This window comes from Pelophylax lessonae (assembly GCF_965119305.1).
Source record: "Pelophylax lessonae genome assembly, chromosome: 2".
Taxonomy (NCBI): domain Eukaryota; kingdom Metazoa; phylum Chordata; class Amphibia; order Anura; family Ranidae; genus Pelophylax; species Pelophylax lessonae.
The window spans coordinates 201,549,253-201,571,486 of NC_138769.1; the positions used below are offsets into that span (position 1 = coordinate 201,549,253).

A 22,234-nucleotide genomic window follows, 5' to 3' on the forward strand; every position below is an offset into this window, starting at 1 on the left:
TTCCATAAGCCCCTCCACTCCACAGTTAGAAAACACCCACTAGGCTCACATTTAACCCTCTGATCGCCCCTGGGTTAACCCCTTCCCTGCCAGTGTCATTAGTACAGTAACAGTGCATATTTTTAGCACTGATTGCTGTATTAATGTCACTGGTCCCCCCAAAAATGTCAGTTAGGTGTCTGATTTGTCCACCGCAATGTCGCAGTCCCGCTAAAAATCACAGATTGCCGCCATTACTAGTAAAAAAAATTAGAAATAAAAATGACATAAATCTTTCCCTTAGTTTTGCAATAACTTTTACACAAACCAATCAAAATACACTTATTGGGGTTTTTCTTTACCAAAAATATGTAGCAGAATACAAAATGGCCTAAAATGATGAAAACATTTGATTTTTATTTTTTATTTTTTATTGGGAATGTTATATAGCAGAAAGTGAAATATATTGTTTTTTTTTTACCAAAAATATGTAGCAGAATACAAATTGGCCGAAAAGGATGAAAAAATGTGATTTTTAATTAATTTATTTTTTTTTTAATTGGGAATGTTATATAGCAGAAAGTGAAATATATTGTTTTTTTTACCAAAAATATGTAGCAGAATACAAATTGGCCTAAAAGGATGAAAAAATTTGATTTTTAATTTTTTTTCTAAATTGGGAATGTTATATAGCAGAAAGTGAAACATATAGTTTTTTTTTTTTTACCAAAAATATGTAGCAGAATACAAATTGGCCTAAAAGGATGAAAAAATTTGATTTTTATTTTATTTATTTTTTTTATATAGCAGAAAGTGAAAAATATTGTTTTTTTTTTCCTCAGAATTATTGCTCTTTTTTTGTTTATAGCGCAAAAAATAAATACCGCAGAGGTGATCAAATACCACCAAAAGAAAGCTCTATTTGTGGGGAGAAAAAAAAGGACATCAATTTTATTTGGGTACAGCGTTGCACGACCGCACAATTGTTAGTTAATAAAGCAGTGCCGAATCGTAAAAAATGGCCTGGTCGTTAAGGGGGAAAATCTTCTGATCCAGAAGTAGTTTAGAAAAAAAAAAAAAAGTGTTTGGGAGACTGGAGCTCCACTTTAGGTGGCTGGTGAGTATATCTAAAAATCCTGAAGTCTATGCTGCTGTTCACCAAAGCTGCCACTAGATGGTGCAAGGAACTCGATTTAGCTGAATAGAACGCTGAAGCAGCGAAGCCCTATGACGTCTTCAGCTGTGGCTGATCACGGGGTCTCGGTTCCCCTCTCTGGATGCTGCAGATCAGCTGGAGGAGTAGGGATGCGCACACACTGATAAACTAAGAGGGATCGTGTGTTCTCAGCTGTCCTCTGACAGGTAAGTACTCCTCTATGCACTTCATTACTGCTAGATTTCCTATGAGAACAGCATGCTTGTCATCTGCTTGTAGTTGTTTGATGGGTTCTGTGCTTGGGATCCTTGACCCTAACCTGATAAGTGAAGGTTTATTGTGTACCATCAGTGTACATGTCACTGTATAGAAGAAATCAGGATCTCCCCATTTCTCTGCTCCTAGATCACTGCAGTCCTAGAGACACACATCTGTCAAACTGAGCTGGAATAGCAGCCAGGTCATTGTCATGGGCAGATGGAGACCCCCTTCTCTGTCTTCTTCTGTCTCTGACATCAATCCAGGGGAAACCTAATGAGTGAGCACTGACCACTGCCTAGTAAATGATTATTTGTCATATTGATTGCACATTAAGTTACTGAAGGTTCTGCTGATGATATGAAAGTTTGTCTTGTCGGGGATGGGTGCTCAGTTATTGATTTTGTCAGTGGTTTGCTGGTTAGGTTTTGGGTCATTGGGCGGAAAAAATGTCTAAATGGATCTTAAATGTCATTTCTAGCGTGTTCTCTTAAAAGGACATTCACATAAGACTGTTTATTTCATAGAGGGGGTGATTTATTAAAGGCAAATAGACTGTGCACTTTGCAAAGTGCAGTTGCTCCAGAGTGTAGTAAATGAGCAGAATCTCTGCTGTCTTCCATCATCCAATCATGTGCAAGTAAAAATGCTGTTTTTTTTTTTTTTTTCCTTGCACCTAATTGGGTATCTTTGCAAAGTAAAGCTCTACTCATTTACAAAGATCTGGAGCAACTGCACTTGTAGAGTTCAACTGCACTTTGGAAAGTGCACAGTCTATTTGCCTTTAGTAAATTAACCCCATTGGATACTTTTTATATATATATATATATATATATATATATATATATATATTTATTGTATTTATGTATATATGTATTTATATTATTTGTACTTTCCACATCCAGATGATGTATGAACAATACACTTTTATATATGTTTGTTTAATGCATATTTTGATTAAGATATATATATATATATATATATATATATATATATATATATATATATATATATATAGCTATACATATCTATCTATATATCTGTCGATAGATAGATAGATAGATAGATAGATAGATAGATAGATAGATAGATAGATAGATAGATAGATAGATAGATAGATAGATAGATAGATAGATAGATAGATGGTCAAATTGATGGATGGATAGATAGATAGATAGATAGATAGATAGATAGATAGATAGATAGATAGATAGATAGATAGATAGATAGATAGATAGATAGATAGATAGATAGATAGATAGATAGATAGATAGATAGATAGATAGATAGATAGATAGATAGATAGATAGATAGATGGTCAAATGGATGGATGGATAGATAGATAGATAGATAGATAGATAGATAGATAGATAGATAGATAGATAGATAGATAGATAGATAGATAGATAGATAGATAGATAGATAGATAGATAGATAGATAGATAGATAGATAGATAGATAGATAGATAGAGTCACTATACATTTTTTTAAAAAATGTTATTTTTTTTACCTTTGGCCAAAGTGTGTGCAGGAACGCACCCTTGTTCTGTTAAAGTGATTGATTGCCCGGAGGTATTATGTTTTTCTACCAAATTAAGGCATTTGGCTTAATCGTACAGGTGCATCTCTAAAAATGTGAATATCATCAAAAAGTTAATTTAAATAATTAAAATCAAAAAGTGAAACACATACTGTATATTATATTGATTCATTACACACATAGTGATATATTTTAAGCATTTATTTCTTTTCATTTTGATGATTATGGCTTACAGCTAGTGAAAACCCAAAATTCAGTATCTCAGAAAATTAGAATATAACATTAGACCAATGAAAAACGATTTTTTTTTTTTTAAATGTTGGCTTACTGAAAAATATGTCCATGTACAGTATAGTATGCACTCATTACTTGGTTGGGGTAATTTCACATAAATTACTGCATCAATGTGGTGTGGCATGGAGATGATCAGCTTGTAGCACTGCTGAGGTGGTATGGAAGCCCAGGTTGCTTTGAAAGTGGCCTTTAGCTCATCTGCATTGTTGGGTCTGGTGTCTCTCATCCTACTCTTCACCATACCACACAGGTTGTCTATGGGGTTAAGGAGAGGCGAGTTTGCTGGCCAATCAAGCACAGTGATACCATAATCATTAAACCAGGTATTGGAAATTTTGGCAGTGTGGGCAGGTGCCAAGTCCTGATGGAAAAATAAATCAGCATCTCTGTAAAGCCTCATACACACGCAACGAATTTCGTCGTCTCGTCCGTCTTTTGTCCAGAGTGGTGTCTGTTGGTTGGAATGTGCTCTAGACTGCACTCGAATTTTCACGCACGACAGAATTCTTTTTCAGAAGTGATGTCATGTGTTGGATTGCTTTGTATGTGTTCTTTCATCTCTGAGCATGCCTAGTCTTGCTCATAAGATTTTTCCCCATCGAAATCTGTACTGACTGCACAAAAATCGGCCGTGTTTTGACGGAGGACAAACATTTTATAGCCTGCACACCAGGATTTTTTCGGCTGAAAAGTCGGAGTCGGTTATCAAGAGCACCATACTAACAAGCCGAAAATCGGCAGATCGGTCGTCGGACGAAAATTCCCGGCCGAATTTCCACTCGTGTGTACGGGCCTTAAAGCCGATCAGCAGAGGGAAGTATGAAGTGCTCTAGAATTTCCTGGTAGAGGGCTGCACTGACCTTGGACTTGATAAAACACAGTGGACCAATGCCAGCAGATGACATGTCTCCCCAAAACATCACGGACTGTGGAAACTTCACACTGGACCTCATGCAACTTGGATTCTGTGCCTCTACACTCTTCCTCCAAACTCTGGGACCTTGATTTGCAAATGAAATGCAAAACTTACTTTCATCCGAAAAGAGGACTTTGGGCCACTGAGCAACAGTCAAGTTCTTTTACTCCTTAGCCCAGGTAAGACACTTCTGACGTTGTCTCTGGGTCAGGAGTGGCTTGACACAAGGAATGAGACAGTTGTAGTCCATGTCCTGGATATGTCTGTGTTTGTGGTGGCTCTTGAAGCACTGACACCAGCCGTAGTCCACTCCTTGTGAATCTCCCCCACATTCTTGAATGGCCTTTGCTTCACAATCCTCTCTAAGCTGTGGTTATCCCTGTTGCTTGTGCACCTTTATCTACCACACTTTTTCCTTCCACTCAACTTTCCATTAATATGCTTGGATACAGCACTCTGTCAACAGCCAGCTCCTTTCGCAATAACCTTTCGTGACTTACCGTCCTTGTGGAGGGTGTCAATGACTGTCTTCTGGACAACTGTCAAGTCATCAGTCTTCCCCATGATTGGGTAACCTACTGAACCAGACTAAGAGACCATTTAAAGGCTCAGGAAACCTTTATAGGTGTTTTGAGTTAATTAGCTGATTAGAGTGTGCACCATGAGTCTAAAATATTGAACTTTTTCACAAGATTCTAATTTTCTAAGATTTGGATTTTCACTAACTGTTAGGCCCCTTTCACACAGGCGGACCGTTTAGATCCGCCTGTCCGTTTTTTTTGGCGGATCTGAACAGTCCCCCCATGCATTCCTATGGGGCATCGGATGTCAGCGGAGACATGTCCACTGACATCCGATCCGTCAAATCTGGACAGATGGAAACCCTATTTTCCATCCGTGCAGTGGATCGGATGAGAACGGACCGATCCCCCGCTGAGAAAAACGGACTCTGTCCGACGGACGGAGTGTTTGAAAGGAGCCTAAGCCATAATCCTCAAAATTAAAAAAAATAAATGCTTGAAATATATTACTTTGTAATGAGTTTATATAATATATGAGTTTCACTTTTTGAATTTAATTACTGAAATAAATACATTTTTTGATGATGTTCTAAGTTTTCGAGATGCACCTGAATTTTGATTTTTTTTTTCATGCTACCCACAATTTTTGACCTGAATTGAGGTAATTCACCAGATTTCATATTGATGCAATTGTTATGCATTTGTTCATGCGCAGCTTGAAGGTCACTTATAGGTACTATATATGTTACCAATCGTAGAAATGATTCTTACGTTTGATCAAGGATAATTCAAACATGTGTTGATTAAGCTAACAAGGAGATGGGGGGGTTTCTGTTGGAAGGGGGAAATTTGGGGAGCAACAAGAGGGTAAGTATTGATCTAGAAGGGGAAATATTGGGGGGGGGGGAGTTCTTAGAGCAGGAATTTTAGGGGGATTTGTGTTGAGAGGGAGGATGGGGGGGAGAAGATTTACGCTAGGATGGGGGATTTGGAGGGAATTTGTGCTGGGAGGGGGGATTTGTGGGGTAAAGGATTTGTGCTAGGAGGGGTGAATTATTTTATGGGGGGAGGCATTTGAACTGGGGGTAATGGGGGGACAGTGGGACAAAGATTTGTGCTGAGAGGGGGGGGATTTCAGCACGGGGTGGATTTGTACTGGGAGGAGGGGGAATTTATGCTTAGGGTTAAGCATGTAGATGAGTGCTCAGTGTTTTTGTGGGGGATTTTTGCGGACACATAATGCTTATGCATTTTGGGGGGGGGGGGCACATTATGCAGTTTGGCATGTTCACCCTGGGCTCTACATGACCTTGTTCCAGCACTGGTTAGCAGAAAATAGTGGATCATTTTTCGGTACCTATCACTTTTGTTTTCTGGTTCTTTTCATACCTATTGGTTTGCAAAGAGGATTTCTCCATTAATTGTATACTGTTAGGGAAGCCTGGTTCAACCTTTTTACCCAAGAGGAACCTATAAATAGTCTTCTGGTGTTGTGGACCCTTTACCAAATCCAAGATAATGGGTGTCATGCCACTGGTTATCCCAAGTGTCATTGGCTCTGGAACTATGCAAGCGCCATCAGATGGGATTCCTAGGATTCCATGGATCCCTGGTTGAGAATCGCAGTGTTGGGGTTGCCAATTTTTACATAATCAGAACTACTTCTGGTTTTTAGTATCTTAACTGTGCCACTAAAATCATTATCAGTAGGGTCAGTCCTCCAAAAGTTAATCATTCAGTTTTTGGTGGAGGCTGCAAATGAGCCAATATGACAATTTTCATTACATTGACATTTTTTTATGATGTTTTGGCAAGATTTTGCCATTTTGTGATTTCCAGAATCTATTAGATTTAGTGGGGAACAATAAATTAGGGTGATTTTGGTGAATTTTGGGATCACAGGCGATTTCAAGACACCTGTTCAGGTGCCATTCATTTTTAATGGCACCTAAAAGGCAATCTGGTTTCGCCACAATAAATCATGCAGCAAACCCCACCGCGAGAAGTTTTTCACCCAAAAGAGACTCCTGTTTTGGGCGACAAGGTTCGCTAGTTGCGGTTTGCCACAATTGCCGCGCAATAGTCGGGCAAAACCACACCGCTTTGAGGTGTCATTGAAAATGAATGACAACCGAACAGGCATTTTGCGATGGCAGTGTGATTTGAGGGCAGAATTGCAGCAATTGTGAATGGAGCCTTACCCTATCCTTTACTCCAGCACTGTTCTTGTCTTTCTAAAGCTCTAGGCTGTGGGAGGGGGGCCCTTGGTGTGATCACATACAGTGCAAGGCTTTTGACCCTGTATGGTATGTGAGGAGATGAACACTGATCAGAACCCAAAGTGCCCTAGAGAGGACTCAGCACTTCATAAGTCGCAAAGATAAAGGAAATCTGTCACACCAAACGAGGGAAAATCAAGCTGGATATGGCTAGCTTTAGCCAGCAAAGCAGCCCATTATAGTGATGGGTCAATAAGAATGTCTTGAGTGCAAGGCCAGTGCAAGGATTTTTCTATACTTAGGTGAAGGTGCTTTTTGACACCTGGAGCCATTTTTTTACAAGGTCTATTAAACCATGGATGTCTCCTCTCTAATCCACTGTAGCTGCCCAGCACTGATCCTGGAGAATGACAGCTCCAGTCCAGTTAGTGGCATCATACACGTCACTTCCTGGTCCATGTACAGGAAGGAGTTCCTGCTGCCCTTCCCAGCGACACCTGCCATGACAGCGAAACATTGCGAAGGTGGTGGAAGTGATAGGTGGCTTCACAGCCACTTATATCTCTTCCCTACAAAAGTCGACAGTTGGCGCAAGTGGCTGGAGGTTTGAATTTTAACCCCCCCCTCCCGTCCCGGTGCCCTAAGGCAGCTGCTTCAGTGCTTAAGCCACCTTTTGGCAGTGCCAGCCCTGCTTGGTGGGCAGGAAGGAGTAGGTAAGCTTCAGCACTATAGTGTTGGGGCTTTATCAAATCAGAATAGCCTCTGTGGGGAGTTGCTTGGCAGCAGATGTGAAGGTCGCATAGACAGCTCTCGCCGCTGAACATTCTGTTTCTGATTCTGCTGGCACATTAATAAATATATATCTGGACACACGTATGTCAAGCAGGATATCTCTGCGCTTGCTGGAGGAGTCAGCTGGTTAACTGCTAAAAACAAACAAACTGCTGCTACTTAACCAAATATCGTATAACTTGGAAAAACATGAATGAAGAATAATAGTAGCGCAAAAAGTCACTTATGATGTAACTCACAAATTGCATAAAATACAACCATAAAATAAGGGGTGTTTTAAAACACTTCAATATAGGATAAAAAGTCCTTTAAAGTCCATAGACCGTCCAGGATAGAGTGATGTTGTTAATGGATCACCTTTTTCAACCACCACCAAGTGTCACACAGTAGAAGTGGCAACTCACCAGATATAGTGGCTCAGGTGTTCTCACACAAGAGCACAAAAAGCAGGAATCAAAGGTATTAATGATGGGTGTCAGAAACAGCCTTGATCAATCCTTGCTGTATACACTAGATCCGATATCCCTTCCACAAACTCCACTCAGTATAATGGCCACATGCAAGGTAAAATGACTACAATAGTGAAGTACTGTAAAACTCAACTTTATTATAAAAAGAGAATTGCACTCACATATGTAGGAAAAGGTAAGGCTTCCATATAACAATCAACAGCGGTCAGGCAGGAATCCTCACACGAATAGCCTCCCGGGTTGACTCCACGCCAACCCCGATACTTCCGGGTTGGTCCTCTACCGTACCACGTGGTGTCGGATGCGTCGTCTGGTCACGCCCCGACGCGTTTCGTCATTTCCGACTTCAACTGGGGGCGTGACCAGACGTCGCCATCCTCCATCTATATACCTCCGCTGGAGCGCACCGCAACCAATCAGCATAGCGGTGAGCCGGCCGGAAGAGAACCAACGCTTCCGGAAGCGGAAGTAACCAGACACATCTGAAATTACGTATGTCCTCTGTAAATAAACAAAGGCCATGACACTGCAGAGAACTTTTAGCAGCGCCGGAAGTTCCCGGCTTGATAAGCCATGGGCCCACGGATGCTCAAATAAAAATGGAGCTAGCTAATGCCAATTACCATGTTTAAGGCAATATATTAAGGGTCTCCCCTATGCTGATATAGAGTCTGCAGGGCGCCCTCAGCCATACATATAATTCAATGTCAACATAAGTGCACATGACTCTAAAATCATAAAGGACATAGCTAAATTACATGAAATATACCAAAAATAAAATAGACATAAATAAAAAATACTACAAAGTCACACCCATATACATTGTAGTATGTCAACCATAAAATACAAAAGAAAATGTAAAAAGATGGTAAATTATTGGTATTATTCATCCACAACCAGATAATCTCATAGGGTCCTAAAACATAAGGAATAACCCCAAAGAATAGGCAGACTATAAGTATCACGAATTACTAATATAGCAATTCAAGTCCAACTCTATATTTAACCCCGTCGGGGCGAGGGCCTGGGTGAGAAAAATCCACTTAGTCTCACGTTTGGATAATTCTCTCACCCAATTGGCGCCCCGCCACGACGGGGTCACACGCTCTATGCCCCAAAAGTGAAGACTCCTAGGATCTCTCTGATGGAATTTACGAAAGTGTGCGGACACATTGTGTTCTCGCAAACCTTTCAAAATATTGGTGATATGTTCACCTATTCTCACCTTCAATGCCCTCTTAGTGCGACCTATATATATTAGGTTGCAGGGGCACATCAATCCATAGACCACATGTGTGGTATCACATGTGATCAAATTTTTTATTTTGAAAGTTTTAGCAATAGCCGGAACTGTGAAGGATTCTCTTCTCCTGAAATTGGTTGGTGTAAAGGAACAAGCCCTACACCTACCACAGGTGAAGGAACCCCTCATGTCCGGAAAGAAGGAGACGTTTGGGGGATCTAATACCTTCTTAACGACCTGATCTCCGAAATTCGGGGCTCGTCGATAAATGAACGATGGTTTGGCTGGAAGAACTGGACCTAGTGTTCTATCCATTTGTAAAATGGGCCAATGCTGTCTGAAGATCTCCTCTAGCTTTTTATAGTCATTGGAGAAATCCGACAGGAAGCTCCATTGTTTGGGATCATCGTTGGTATGCATAGATTTTATTGAGGGTCTGAGGGGTCTGGGAGCATTCTTGATTTCAATAATCTCCCTATCGAGACAAGATTCGTCATAACCCTTGGCGACGAATCTGTCCTTCAAGACCTCTGCCTGTTCCACATAGTCAGTCACAGAGGTACAGTTTCGTCTGACGCGGACAAATTGGCCTCTAGGAATATTCCTAAGCCAGTTAGGATGGTGTCCGCTCTGGATCGCCAAGTAACTGTTCCTGTCCGTGATTTTGAAAAAAACTTTAGTTGTCAATCTCTCACCTTCTCTTTTGATTACAACATCCAAAAAGTTGATTTCCTTCAAACTATGGTGGAAATCTAACTTTATGTTATTCCGATTGGAATTAAGATGTTCCATAAAGACAATCAGGCCATCTTCAGATCCCTGCCAGATAAAGACGATATCGTCTATGAAGCGCCTATATAGTAGGAGCTCCTGCCGATCTTGGTTGAACACAAACTTGTCCTCCCACTCCGCCATGAACAAGTTTGCTAGGCTAGGAGCAAACTTTGCGCCCATGGCTACACCTGTTTTCTGGCTAAAGAAATCACCCTGATGCCAAAAATAATTATGGCTCAGGCAAAAGTCCAGAGCCCTGCCAATGAACACTTTCTGTTCCCTGGGTAGATCGTCCCTTTGACACAATGCCCAATTTAAGGATAATAAAGCATCCTCGTGCTGGATGATGGTGTACAGGGACGACACGTCGGCCGTAACAAGAAAGACCGGCGAGCCATCCCCCAGCACAACACCATCCAGCACGAGGAGGAGATCAGCAGTGTCTTTCAAGAAAGCCTTGGTCTTAACCACACTCTTTTGTAGAAACTGGTCCAAGTACTGGCCCAAACGTGCACTTACTGATCCAATCCCATTCACAATTGGGCGAGGAGGTGGGTTGGTGGCGTCCTTATGGACTTTTGGTAATGTGTACAGGATAGGGATGCGACACGCACTTGGTGTTAGATAATTACGTTCTTTTTTAGTTAGAACACCATCCCTAAAACCTGTATCCACCAAACATTTTAGATCTGCCACAAAATTATTTGTGGGATCTCGAGCTAATCTCGTATATGTAGAAGTGTCACTTAGCATGGTTTTAATTTGGTCATGGTAGAAGGTTTTGTCCATGACTACCACTCCGCCCCCCTTATCGGCAGGGCGGATAATGATCTCTTTGCGATTTTTTCAAAATCACGGACAGGAACAGTTACTCGGCGATCCAGAGCGGACACCATCCTAACTGGCTTAGGAATATTCCTAGAGGCCAATTTGTCCGCGTCAGGCGAAACTGTACCTCTGTGACTGACTATGTGGAACAGGCAGAGGTCTTGAAGGACAGATTCGTCGCCAAGGGTTATGACGAATCTTGTCTCGATAGGGAGATTATTAAAATCAAGAATGCTCCCAGACCCCTCAGACCCTCAATAAAATCTATGCATACCAACGATGATCCCAAACAATGGAGCTTCCTGTCGGATTTCTCCAATGACTATAAAAATCTAGAGGAGATCTTCAGACAGCATTGGCCCATTTTACAAATGGATAGAACACTAGGTCCAGTTCTTCCAGCCAAACCATCGTTCATTTATCGACGAGCCCCGAATTTTGGAGATCAGGTCGTTAAGAAGGTATTAGATCCCCCAAACGTCTCCTTCTTTCCGGACATGAGGGGTTCCTTCACCTGTGGTAGGTGTAGGGCTTGTTCCTTTACACCAACCAATTTCAGGAGAAGAGAATCCTTCACAGTTCCGGCTATTGCTAAAACTTTCAAAATAAAAAATTTGATCACATGTGATACCACACATGTGGTCTATGGATTGATGTGCCCCTGCAACCTAATATATATAGGTCGCACTAAGAGGGCATTGAAGGTGAGAATAGGTGAACATATCACCAATATTTTGAAAGGTTTGCGAGAACACAATGTGTCCGCACACTTTCGTAAATTCCATCAGAGAGATCCTAGGAGTCTTCACTTTTGGGGCATAGAGCGTGTGACCCCGTCGTGGCGGGGCGCCAATTGGGTGAGAGAATTATCCAAACGTGAGACTAAGTGGATTTTTCTCACCCAGGCCCTCGCTCCGACGGGGTTAAATATAGAGTTGGACTTGAATTGCTATATTAGTAATTCGTGATACTTATAGTCTGCCTATTCTTTGGGGTTATTCCTTATGTTTTAGGACCCCATGAGATTATCTGGTTGTGGATGAATAATACCAATAATTTACCATCTTTTTACATTTTCTTTTGTATTTTATGGTTGACATACTACAATGTATATGGGTGTGACTTTGTAGTATTTTTTATTTATGTCTATTTTATTTTTGGTATATTTCATGTAATTTAGCTATGTCCTTTATGATTTTAGAGTCATGTGCACTTATGTTGACATTGAATTATATGTATGGCTGAGGGCGCCCTGCAGACTCTATATCAGCATAGGGGAGACCCTTAATATATTGCCTTAAACATGGTAATTGGCATTAGCTAGCTCCATTTTTATTTGAGCATCCGTGGGCCCATGGCTTATCAAGCCGGGCACTTCCGGCGCTGCTAAAAGTTCTCTGCAGTGTCATGGCCTTTGTTTATTTACAGAGGACATACGTAATTTCAGATGTGTCTGGTTACTTCCGCTTCCGGAAGCGTTGGTTCTCTTCCGGCCGGCTCACCGCTATGCTGATTGGTTGCGGTGCGCTCCAGCGGAGGTATATAGATGGAGGATGGCGACGTCTGGTCACGCCCCCAGTTGAAGTCGGAAATGACGAAACGCGTCGGGGCGTGACCAGACGACGCATCCGACACCACGTGGTACGGTAGAGGACCCACCCGGAAGTATCGGGGTTGGCGTGGAGTCAACCCGGGAGGCTATTCGTGTGAGGATTCCTGCCTGACCGCTGTTGATTGTTATATGGAAGCCTTACCTTTTCCTACATATGTGAGTGCAATTCTCTTTTTATAATAAAGTTGAGTTTTACAGTACTTCACTATTGTAGTCATTTTACCTTGCATGTGGCCATTATACTGAGTGGAGTTTGTGGAAGGGATATCGGATCTAGTGTATACAGCAAGGATTGATCAAGGCTGTTTCTGACACCCATCATTAATACCTTTGATTCCTGCTTTTTGTGCTCTTGTGTGAGAACACCTGAGCCACTATATCTGGTGAGTTGCCACTTCTACTGTGTGACACTTGGTGGTGGTTGAAAAAGGTGATCCATTAACAACATCACTCTATCCTGGACGGTCTATGGACTTTAAAGGACTTTTTATCCTATATTGAAGTGTTTTAAAACACCCCTTATTTTATGGTTGTATTTTATGCAATTTGTGAGTTACATCATAAGTGACTTTTTGCGCTACTATTATTCTGCTGGCACATTGTTGGCTGCACACCGGACAAAACCAATTGCACCGCCCGACTGCTTACACAGTAGGCTACTGTTTGAAGGTGTTCCTGTGGCTGGTGGGCATGTCTAGGCCCGGTTTCACTTCTCGGTCTACTACGGACCATACGGACCATGATGACAGCCTTCCTCCGAGACCTGCAAAGGACAAATATCGTGAAGCTGCACAGAAATTATTTTCTAAAACCGTTTTTAAAGACCCGCTCCCACAGTCTTCCTCTCCTGGCGAGGGCAGCAAGGAGTACTCAGAGACAGACGACACGGCGCCACTGAATGAATCAGCTATTCCCCTGCAGGAATGGGGTGCAGTGAGTACACAGGCTGACATCATTGCCTTGCATGCTATTCCAGCTCCTAGCTCTGAGGGACCAGAACCCATGCTCAGAGATATACTCTTAGCAGTTACAACTTGCAATACTTCCATTGCGTCCCTTGTCACAGATATAAAAGGGGTTAAAACCGAAGCCCCATTTATTTGCAAGGATAGTGTATGCAGAAACTCAGAACCGTACGGTGGCCCTAGAAGGTTGATTAAATACTCTGGAAGATGAATGTGCCGCTAGTGATGTTGCCTGCACTTATACCACAGCCACCTAGCTAGAGGACCTTGAAAACAGGTTGAAGAGAAACAATGTGTGGGCAATTGGAATCCCTGAAAAACTTGAGGGGAAAAATCCAGTCCCATTGAGCAATGGCTAGTTACTACCTTTGGTAAAGATTTTTTTACCCACATGTATTCCATTGAATGGGCACACAGAGTCCCTGCTTGTCTGTTACCACCTGGTGCCCCTCCTCACCTATTCTTATTTAAAATACTAAACTACAAGGACAAAGACGCTATCCTATCTAAGGCCAGAACCATGGGGTTAGCTATGGTTATGGATAATTCCAAAATCTCTCTATTCCCCGATATTTCAGCCGAGGTCCAGAAGAGAAGAGAATGTACTTCCTTGTTATTATCCACCTCCTGGATCAGAGAAAATGTTGTGCCGTATTGAACTCATCAGAGATGATAGACTTACCTTGATATTCCGGGCAATATGCACTTTTTATGATATTATCACATTCCACTCACTCCTTCCCAACCATCCATAGAGATGATAAACCTTACTCAATATTCAGGTAAAAATGTCTTCTTTCTAAAATCAGATTCTATCCATTCCTCCCTGACCATTCCCTGACCATGGAAATAATAGACCTTTCTAGATATTCAGGTCAATATGCACTTTTTAGGATATTATCACACTCCACTCACTCCTTCCCGACTGTCCATAGTGATGATAGACCTTACGAGTTATTCAGGTTAAAATGTTCTTTTTTATATCAGATTCCATCCATTCCTTCCAGACTATTCGTGGAGATGATAAACCTTACTAGATATTCAGGTCGAACTGTGCTTTCTTTATGATACTATCACATTCTATCCATTTCTTTCTGACCGTCCATTGAGATGGTAGTTCTTACTAGATATTCAGGTCAAAATGTGCTTTGTTATAATATCAGATTCCATCTATTTCTTCCTGACCATAGAGTTGATAGATCCTACTAGATATAATGTCCCTCTTTTCTGATATCACATTCTGTCCATTCCTCTCTGACCATCCATAACAATGATAGACCTTACTAGATATTCAGGTCCACATGCAACATTTAGGCCAGCCATACACGGTGCAAATTTCTTTCCTGGAACCACAGGTTGCCACTGATTACAGGAAAGCAATTTTCATGTTTTCCCCATCAACACAGTTAGTGCTGACAGGCGAATCAGCAATTGTTCTTTGCCTATGAGGGAGCAGATGGGGGAAGCTGTCCCTGCTGGGAGAAGACAGTTGTTATTACTATAGCAGCCGTTTGTGATAAAGCAAATCCGGCAGGCTGATTGTACCCAAGTTGATCGTTCAATCAACTTGGTACATTCAGCCTGCCCATTAATGGTTCGAATCTCGGCCAGTTCCTGCTGAACCAGCTGAGATTCAAATTGTGTATGGCCAGCCTTACTGTCATAGAACTATTCAGGGTAAAAATAATTGATCAAAACTATGATAATGTGCCAAACCCAGGCAAAACTGTTTTTGTTACTTTCTATTATTTTATTATACCTGTAGATTGAGTGGGAAAGGGTTAGAGCCTCTGTCAGCATTAAATTGCCACCTGTGTCTGGGTTGGGGAGAGGTCCCTTTTTTTCCTGGGAGTACAAGAAGTGATGAGAAATCTCTCCAACAGCAACACTACAAAAATAGATTTTTAGTAGCGGGAGGAAAGGTTATAACCTCTAAAAGGCTTTTTTTTGTTGTTCATGTCCTGCTGAATTACTCTTTATTTCTTGTATGAGTGTCGCAGGGACTGGAACTGAGACTAATTCTCCCCAATGGGGTCAATGAAAATAAAATGTTGATAGAATTTCCTTCTTTAATATGTTAATCCTAATAATGAACTTTCTTATTGGCTCCCTTTTAGGCCTCTTTCACGTGGGCAGCCAGTTGAGCCACATCATTCCACCCACTAAATGCCCACCTAAAACAGACAGCTGGAGGTGGCTGTACACATGGCGTGGCAAATTTCATAGGACTTGTTGAGTTGAAAGGTGGAGACACCTGTCAATCTTGCCTATGCAAGTCCATGGGACCGCACTACAACAAGGAGCCAAATGAGTCACAGTTGAAACACGTTAGTCATACTTAAAATTTTTGTTCAGCAAAGTAAAAATAAAATAAAAAAACAGGCATTTAGGAAACCACTGATTAGTTAGTCCACCACAGATGACTTTTTTAGGGATTGCCCTAGTGTGAGCTTAGCCTAAGTCTAATATACCATTGATAATGTTGTAATGGGGGTAGTGGCGTGCTTCAGGGGCTGGATGTTTGTATTTCTCTAGAGTTAATCGATGAGTGTGTATTAAATGATGATGAGTGTGTGTCAATAAATACTGTTTTGAAAAAAGTGCTGAGTGCTAAAGTGTTGAAAATGTGCTTTGTAGTTGGGAATGGTGCTTAATTTAGATAATTGAATATACCATTGATAATGTTTTGTTATATCTGTTAGATAAGTTAAAACGTGTTTGTTAATCCTCCCAGAAATCCGGTGCTGCCCTGTGCTGTTTGCAGTGTTAACTTTTTTTTATTTTATTACAAAGAGCTTGCATAGGGGTGTAGTTGCAGAAAAGTAATGTGCTATATAATGCTAACTGTAAATATAGTCAATGGTAAAAGATATGATTTATTGAACATAAATTTAGTAACCACCCTTTTCAAACAGCAAACAAAAGTTAGAACTGTAGATGAACTTAATTCAAATACTGTCCATAGGTTTCTTCAAACATTGACCATAGAACAAACAGCAAACAGAAAAGCCTAACACCCTGTATAGAAATAAATAGGCATTGCACTGATTGACTTACATTTTGTAATTGCATTTCTTGTCAATTTTAAATGTATTTTTGATTTTGAAGCAACATTAATATTCCAAATTTGTATGTAAATAAGTTAAATAGAAACTCGAAGTTCTGCACTAGATACCAGTATTGCCTGTGGTTTCCCTGCAGCTGATCTTTCCCATATTACTGACTTGCCATTCCTTATTTTGCACTATGACTCTATGGAGGTGAACACCTTGGTAAAGGTAGGACTTTGCTTCCTCATGTCAGAGACTCCAGCAAGAAGAACAGGGAGCAGCACAGTAATGGCATCACCAAATCTCACTCCAGATATTTTGAGACTAGCAGTCAAAGGCAGCAGTTCCTGAGATCTCACATTGCAGATATACAGCTATCAGGCTGTAGGCATAGGTAAAATAATTCAAGAAAAAGGGTAATTTTTTTGGGCTACTGTTTGAGCACAATTAACATTTCTAAATGTTCCCTAAAACAGCAGATCTTCACTTTTTGAATTCAATTCAAAGTTTAAGCTTTGTATTTTCTTTCATAGAAAGGATGTAATGCTCCTGAACCTAAACCTAGAGCTATAGTTGGCAGAGTTGAGATATACTAAAGCTTTCGGTATCACTTAGCTGTTGGCGTCAATACCCCAACAGCTTTTGGCAACGTTAGAGGTCCTACATTTTCAACCCTGTGTTCCTTTAGACAGGTGCATCTCATAAAATTAGAATATCATCAAAAAGTTAATTTATTTTAATAATTCAATTCAAAATATATTTTAAAAAGATGCGTTACACACAGTGATTTATTTCAAGCATTTTTTTCTTTTAATTTTGATTATGGCTTACAGCTAGTGAAAATCTGAAATTCAGTATCTCAGTAAAATAGAATATTTTTTGAGACCAGAGCCAGAAATGTTGGCTTATTGAAAAATATGTCCATGTACAGTATAGTATGCACTCAATACTTCATCAGGGCTCGTTTTGCATTATTTACTGCATCAATGCTGCGTGGCATGGAGGCTATCAGCCTGTGACACTGCTGAGGTTGTATGGAAGCCCAGGTTGCTTTGATAGCAGCCTTAAGCTCGTCTGGTGTCTCTTCCTCTTTACAATACCCCACAGATTCTCTATGGGGTTTAGGTCAAGGGAGTTTGCTGGCCAATCAAGCACAGTGATACCATGATCAATAAACCAGGTATTGGTAATTTTGGCATTGTGGGCAGGTGCCAAGTCCTGATGGAAAATTAAATCAGCATCTCCGTAATGCTCGTCAGCAGAGGGATAAGCATGAAGTGCTCTGAAATTTCCTGGTAGAGGGCTGTACTGACTTTGGACTTGATAAAACACAATGGACCAACACCAGCAGATGATAGGGCTGACTGACTGACAGACTGTGGAAAATTTTGCATTTCATTTGGAAATCAAGGTCCAAGAGTCTGGAGGAAGAGTGGAGAGGCACATAATCTAAGTTGCATGGGTTTCACTTTTTGAATTGAATTACTGAAATACATTCACTTTTTGATGATACTCAAATTTTTGAGATGCACCTGTATAAAGGAACACAGGGTTAAAATATATTTTAAATGTCATATTAATATACCAACTTGATTGCTAAGGTAAGCCTTTTCTCCTTTTCATGTCAATGTTTTAATGCTCCGTTTTCTTAACCTAGAACTAAAAGTGGCAGTGGTGAGGTATACCAGCAAACTGCCCACTAAAATTCATTGTAGATAAATTAATTAGTGGATCATTCATTTTTCAAACCACATAGGAAATGTAACAGTGTGAGTGAGGCATTGTAAAAAACTGGAGCAGTAGATAAATATCTACTTCCATTGTATTGGCTTCCACTTCTGATTTCAACACTGTGAAGAGACTGTTGTACTCTCTTTATTGTTTAAAGTGGTCCTAAAGGCAGAACGTTTTTTTGCCTGCATGCAGTTCCTCTTGCAGTGCCCCCTTAACCACTTTACGACCGCTCACAGTAATATTACTGCGGCAAAGTGGCTCGTTATCGTCTGACGACGTAGTACTACGTCGTCAGACACTCCACCTTCTGGGCGGCGCTTGCGCGCCGCCGGAGGCTCGCTCCCGCTGTTTTCATTCACAGCGGGAGTCGGGCCAGGGGAGGAGAAGCGGCGGTCGCCGCTGCTCTTACCCGATCGTCGGGGATCGAGTCTGGAGATCCGCCCGCTGTGTGTAAACACAGCGGGCGGATCTCCATAGTGACAGGGAGTGACAGATCGGACTGTTCAGCATAGCTGGACATCCGATCTGTCCATGACTCACTCAGTCACCTCCCCCCCTACACGTCAGTAAGCACCAGGCATACATTAACCCCTCCCCCTCCAATAAAATTAACCCCTTCCCTGCCAGTGTCATTTTTACAGTAACAGTGCATATATATAGCACTGATTACTGCAGTAATGTCACTGGTACCCCCAAAAATGTCAGTCAAGGGTCCGATCTGTCCGCCGCAATGTCGCAGTCCCGCAAAAAAAATCGCAGATCGCCGCCATTACGCGTTAAAAAAAAAACACCAAAAATGACAGAAATCTTTCCCTTTGTTAGTAAGCGCAATAACTTTTGCGCAAACCAATCAAAATACGCTTATTGCGATTTTTTTTACCAAACATAGGTAGCAGAAAACAAATTGGCCAAAAATTTTTAAAAAAATTGGTCTTTACATCTTTTTTGGGGGGAATTTCATATAAAAAAATGTTAAAAATATTGTTATTTTTTCAAAATAAACGCTCTTTTTTTGTTTATAGCGCAAAAAGTAAAAATCGCACAGGTGATCAAATACCACCAAAAGAAAGCTCTGTTTGTGGGAAAAAAAGGACGTAAATTTCGTTTGGGTACGGCGTTGCACGACCGCGCAATTGTCAGTTGAAATCGCACAGCGCCGAATCGCAAAAAGTGGCCTGGACGGAAGACAGGAAAATCCTCCGGTGGTAAAGTGGTTAAATTTAACTGGGTCTGATCTCAATCCAGCAATGTGCACAAGAGCAGAGGCTTTGTCAGCTCTCTCCCTCCTCATTGGATCAGAGACAGCAGAGGAAGCCATTGGCTCCAGCTGCTGTCAGTCACAGCCAGTGATGAGGGGGCAGGGCCAGGTCCTGCTGTCTGTGTTAATAGACACAGGCAGATAGGCTCAGGAGCAAACCCACACGAGTGCCCCCATAGCACAGGGGAGGAGACAGAAGCGCAGAGGCAGGGGACCTCAGAAAAGAATGTTCGGGGCTGCTTTGTGCAAAACTATTGCACAAAGCATGTAAGTATGAAATGTTTGTTATTTTAAAGGAAAAATAAACTTACATTTTAAATCAAAGATTCACACTATTGGGGATGCTTACAGGTGCGGAAGATGCACCTGCTACCTTACCCGCAGCCAAATAAACTTTTCTATAAAAAATTGTGTGGCTGCCATTCATTCTTAAAGGCACTTCCACACATCTTTAAATAGCATTTGCAGGTGTGGGAACCACCAGGAAATCGCTGCGGCTGCTTTTCCAAAATAGCGCAGGAACCTTTTTTCTGCATGAAAAAGTAGCCCATTCCAATGAATGCAGCTTCAGCAATGACCGAGATATAATTTTCTTCAGCCGGCGATTCTGTGTCTTGTAAAAGTAATTCAAGTGGCTAAAGAGCCCACTGGATTACTTTTGTAGGTGGCAGAAAGGGGTCCCACACCCTGCCACTGCCACCTTTACCAGGATCTCCTGTGCGATCGAGGAGCCCGGTAAGGATGTGTCCATCTGCATCCTGTACCTGAGACACAGTGGACAGAATCAATGTCTTTCTTCCCACTGTGCGATATCAGAAACCAGAAGCGGCGAGGATTTTGTCACTTTCGGTTTCTGTCTGTTTGGGTACAGTGAGGTAAAGTGGCGCTGCCTAATATAAAGTGCTAAAGAAATGGAATGTTATCAAGTGTAAAGTGCAACGCAGATCCGGTCGCTGAAGCGCACAGCGTCCCTGAAGTGGCCGCCAGCGAGGGGCTCGCGGCCCCTACTACTTTTGTTGCCTGTTACTATCGAACTAATGTGAGTACCTGTCTTTTAATTATTTACAATAAAGTATTTTTTAAACGGTACTTCACTATATCGGCATATTCTTCTTTGCATACCATCATCATTTGAAAGGAGATCCTATTACCCGGTACAACAGGGGGATATCCCCCCCCTCTCCCCCACTCTGCAAGGAGCCTCACAGACCACGCTGCATTAAGGCTTGTTACCCCTGCAGGGGTGCATACCTCCGGTGAGTGCGGGAGCAATTGGAGTGGTGCACCTGTGTGTTTCACTCACCATTCTCATCACCCCAAAAGGATTTGAAGCACTTTAAATGTCACTGAGATTTCTGTTATTCACCGATTATTGGAATATTTTCTTCACACCCCACTGAATCACCCAGCAATAGAAAAGACTGTTGGTCTACCGATTTCGGTTCTTTGCTGTCTTTTTGGGACTATTAATTTGCTGTATGAGCATTATTTATTGTCACATTTATATTTATATTTATTTATTTTTTATTGTCATATTTATTTAGTATCAGCATAGTTATGATTTACTTTTTCATTGTATAGTTTACCTATATTAGCTAAACACCACACATCAGATTTAGTGTGTTTTTTTACATATATTTTCACACACAAATTTATTTGCACTACTATTTATTTATTTATATTTGCACTTGAACACTTTAGTACACCAAACCGGTGGACAATTTGTATCATTGCCGACAATTGGTCTTTTGCTTTCAAATAACACTATAGCACTTTACACTTGATAACATTCCATTTCTTTAGCACTTTATATTAGGCAGCGCCACTTTACCTCACTGTACCCATACTTTCTCAATATAGCCTTTGGGCTGTGTTTTGAGGTAGGCTGCAGCCACATTCTCCGTCCAAAAGCGCGGATTTCTCATTCCCCATTCCCGGTTTCTGTCTGTTGTTTACCAGCCATTTCCGACTTAGGAAAGCTTTGGATTGAACCGATCTGAGTTTGATCCAAAGCTTTTAAGGGCAGAGGAGACATCTGGGGTCTAATAGTCCCCAGATGTCTAAATAAAGAGGACCTGTCACTTCTTGATAGTTTTTTTAAGAGATGTTTACATTTCTTGATAGCAATAAAAGTGTTGAAAACATTTTTTTTTAAAAACAGTGTAAAAATTAAAAAATAAAATGTATAATAAAAAAATTTTAAGCGCCCCATCCGCCTGTGCTTGCACACAAATATAGATATACACGCCGGTCCCGCATGCATATGTAATCGCCACAAACGTCAGAGTGAGAGCAATAATTCTAGCTCCGGACCTCTGTGTTACCTCTGTGTAACCCTAAACTTGTAACCTGTAAAGGCTTTCAAAATGTTGCCTCTGGGGATTTTTAGGTACTGTAGTTTGGCGCCGTTCCACGGGCGGACACAATTTTAAAGTGTGACATGTTTGGTATCTGTTTACTCAGCATCACATCATCTTTTATGTTTAATCAAAAAATAAATATATTGTGTTTTAGTGCATGAAAATTATTTAAAGTGTAATTTTTCCCAAAAATGTGCATTTGAAAAATAAAAATATGCAACACCATCCTTTTTATTCTCTAGAGCCTCTGCTTAAAATATACACT

The 22,234-nt window shown here is 41.1% G+C and overlaps 1 protein-coding gene across 1 annotated transcript in view; it reads left to right on the forward strand.

Annotated features, from left to right (window-relative positions):
- Nucleotides 1-1,227: 1,227 nt before the first annotated feature.
- Nucleotides 1,228-22,234, forward strand: part of SYTL5 (synaptotagmin like 5) — a 370,633-nt gene continuing 349,626 nt past the window's right edge. Inside the window, exon 1 of the mRNA XM_082245444.1 lies at nt 1,228-1,341. The gene's annotated coding sequence lies outside the window, so the exon portion shown is untranslated. The remainder of the gene's footprint in view (nt 1,342-22,234) is intronic.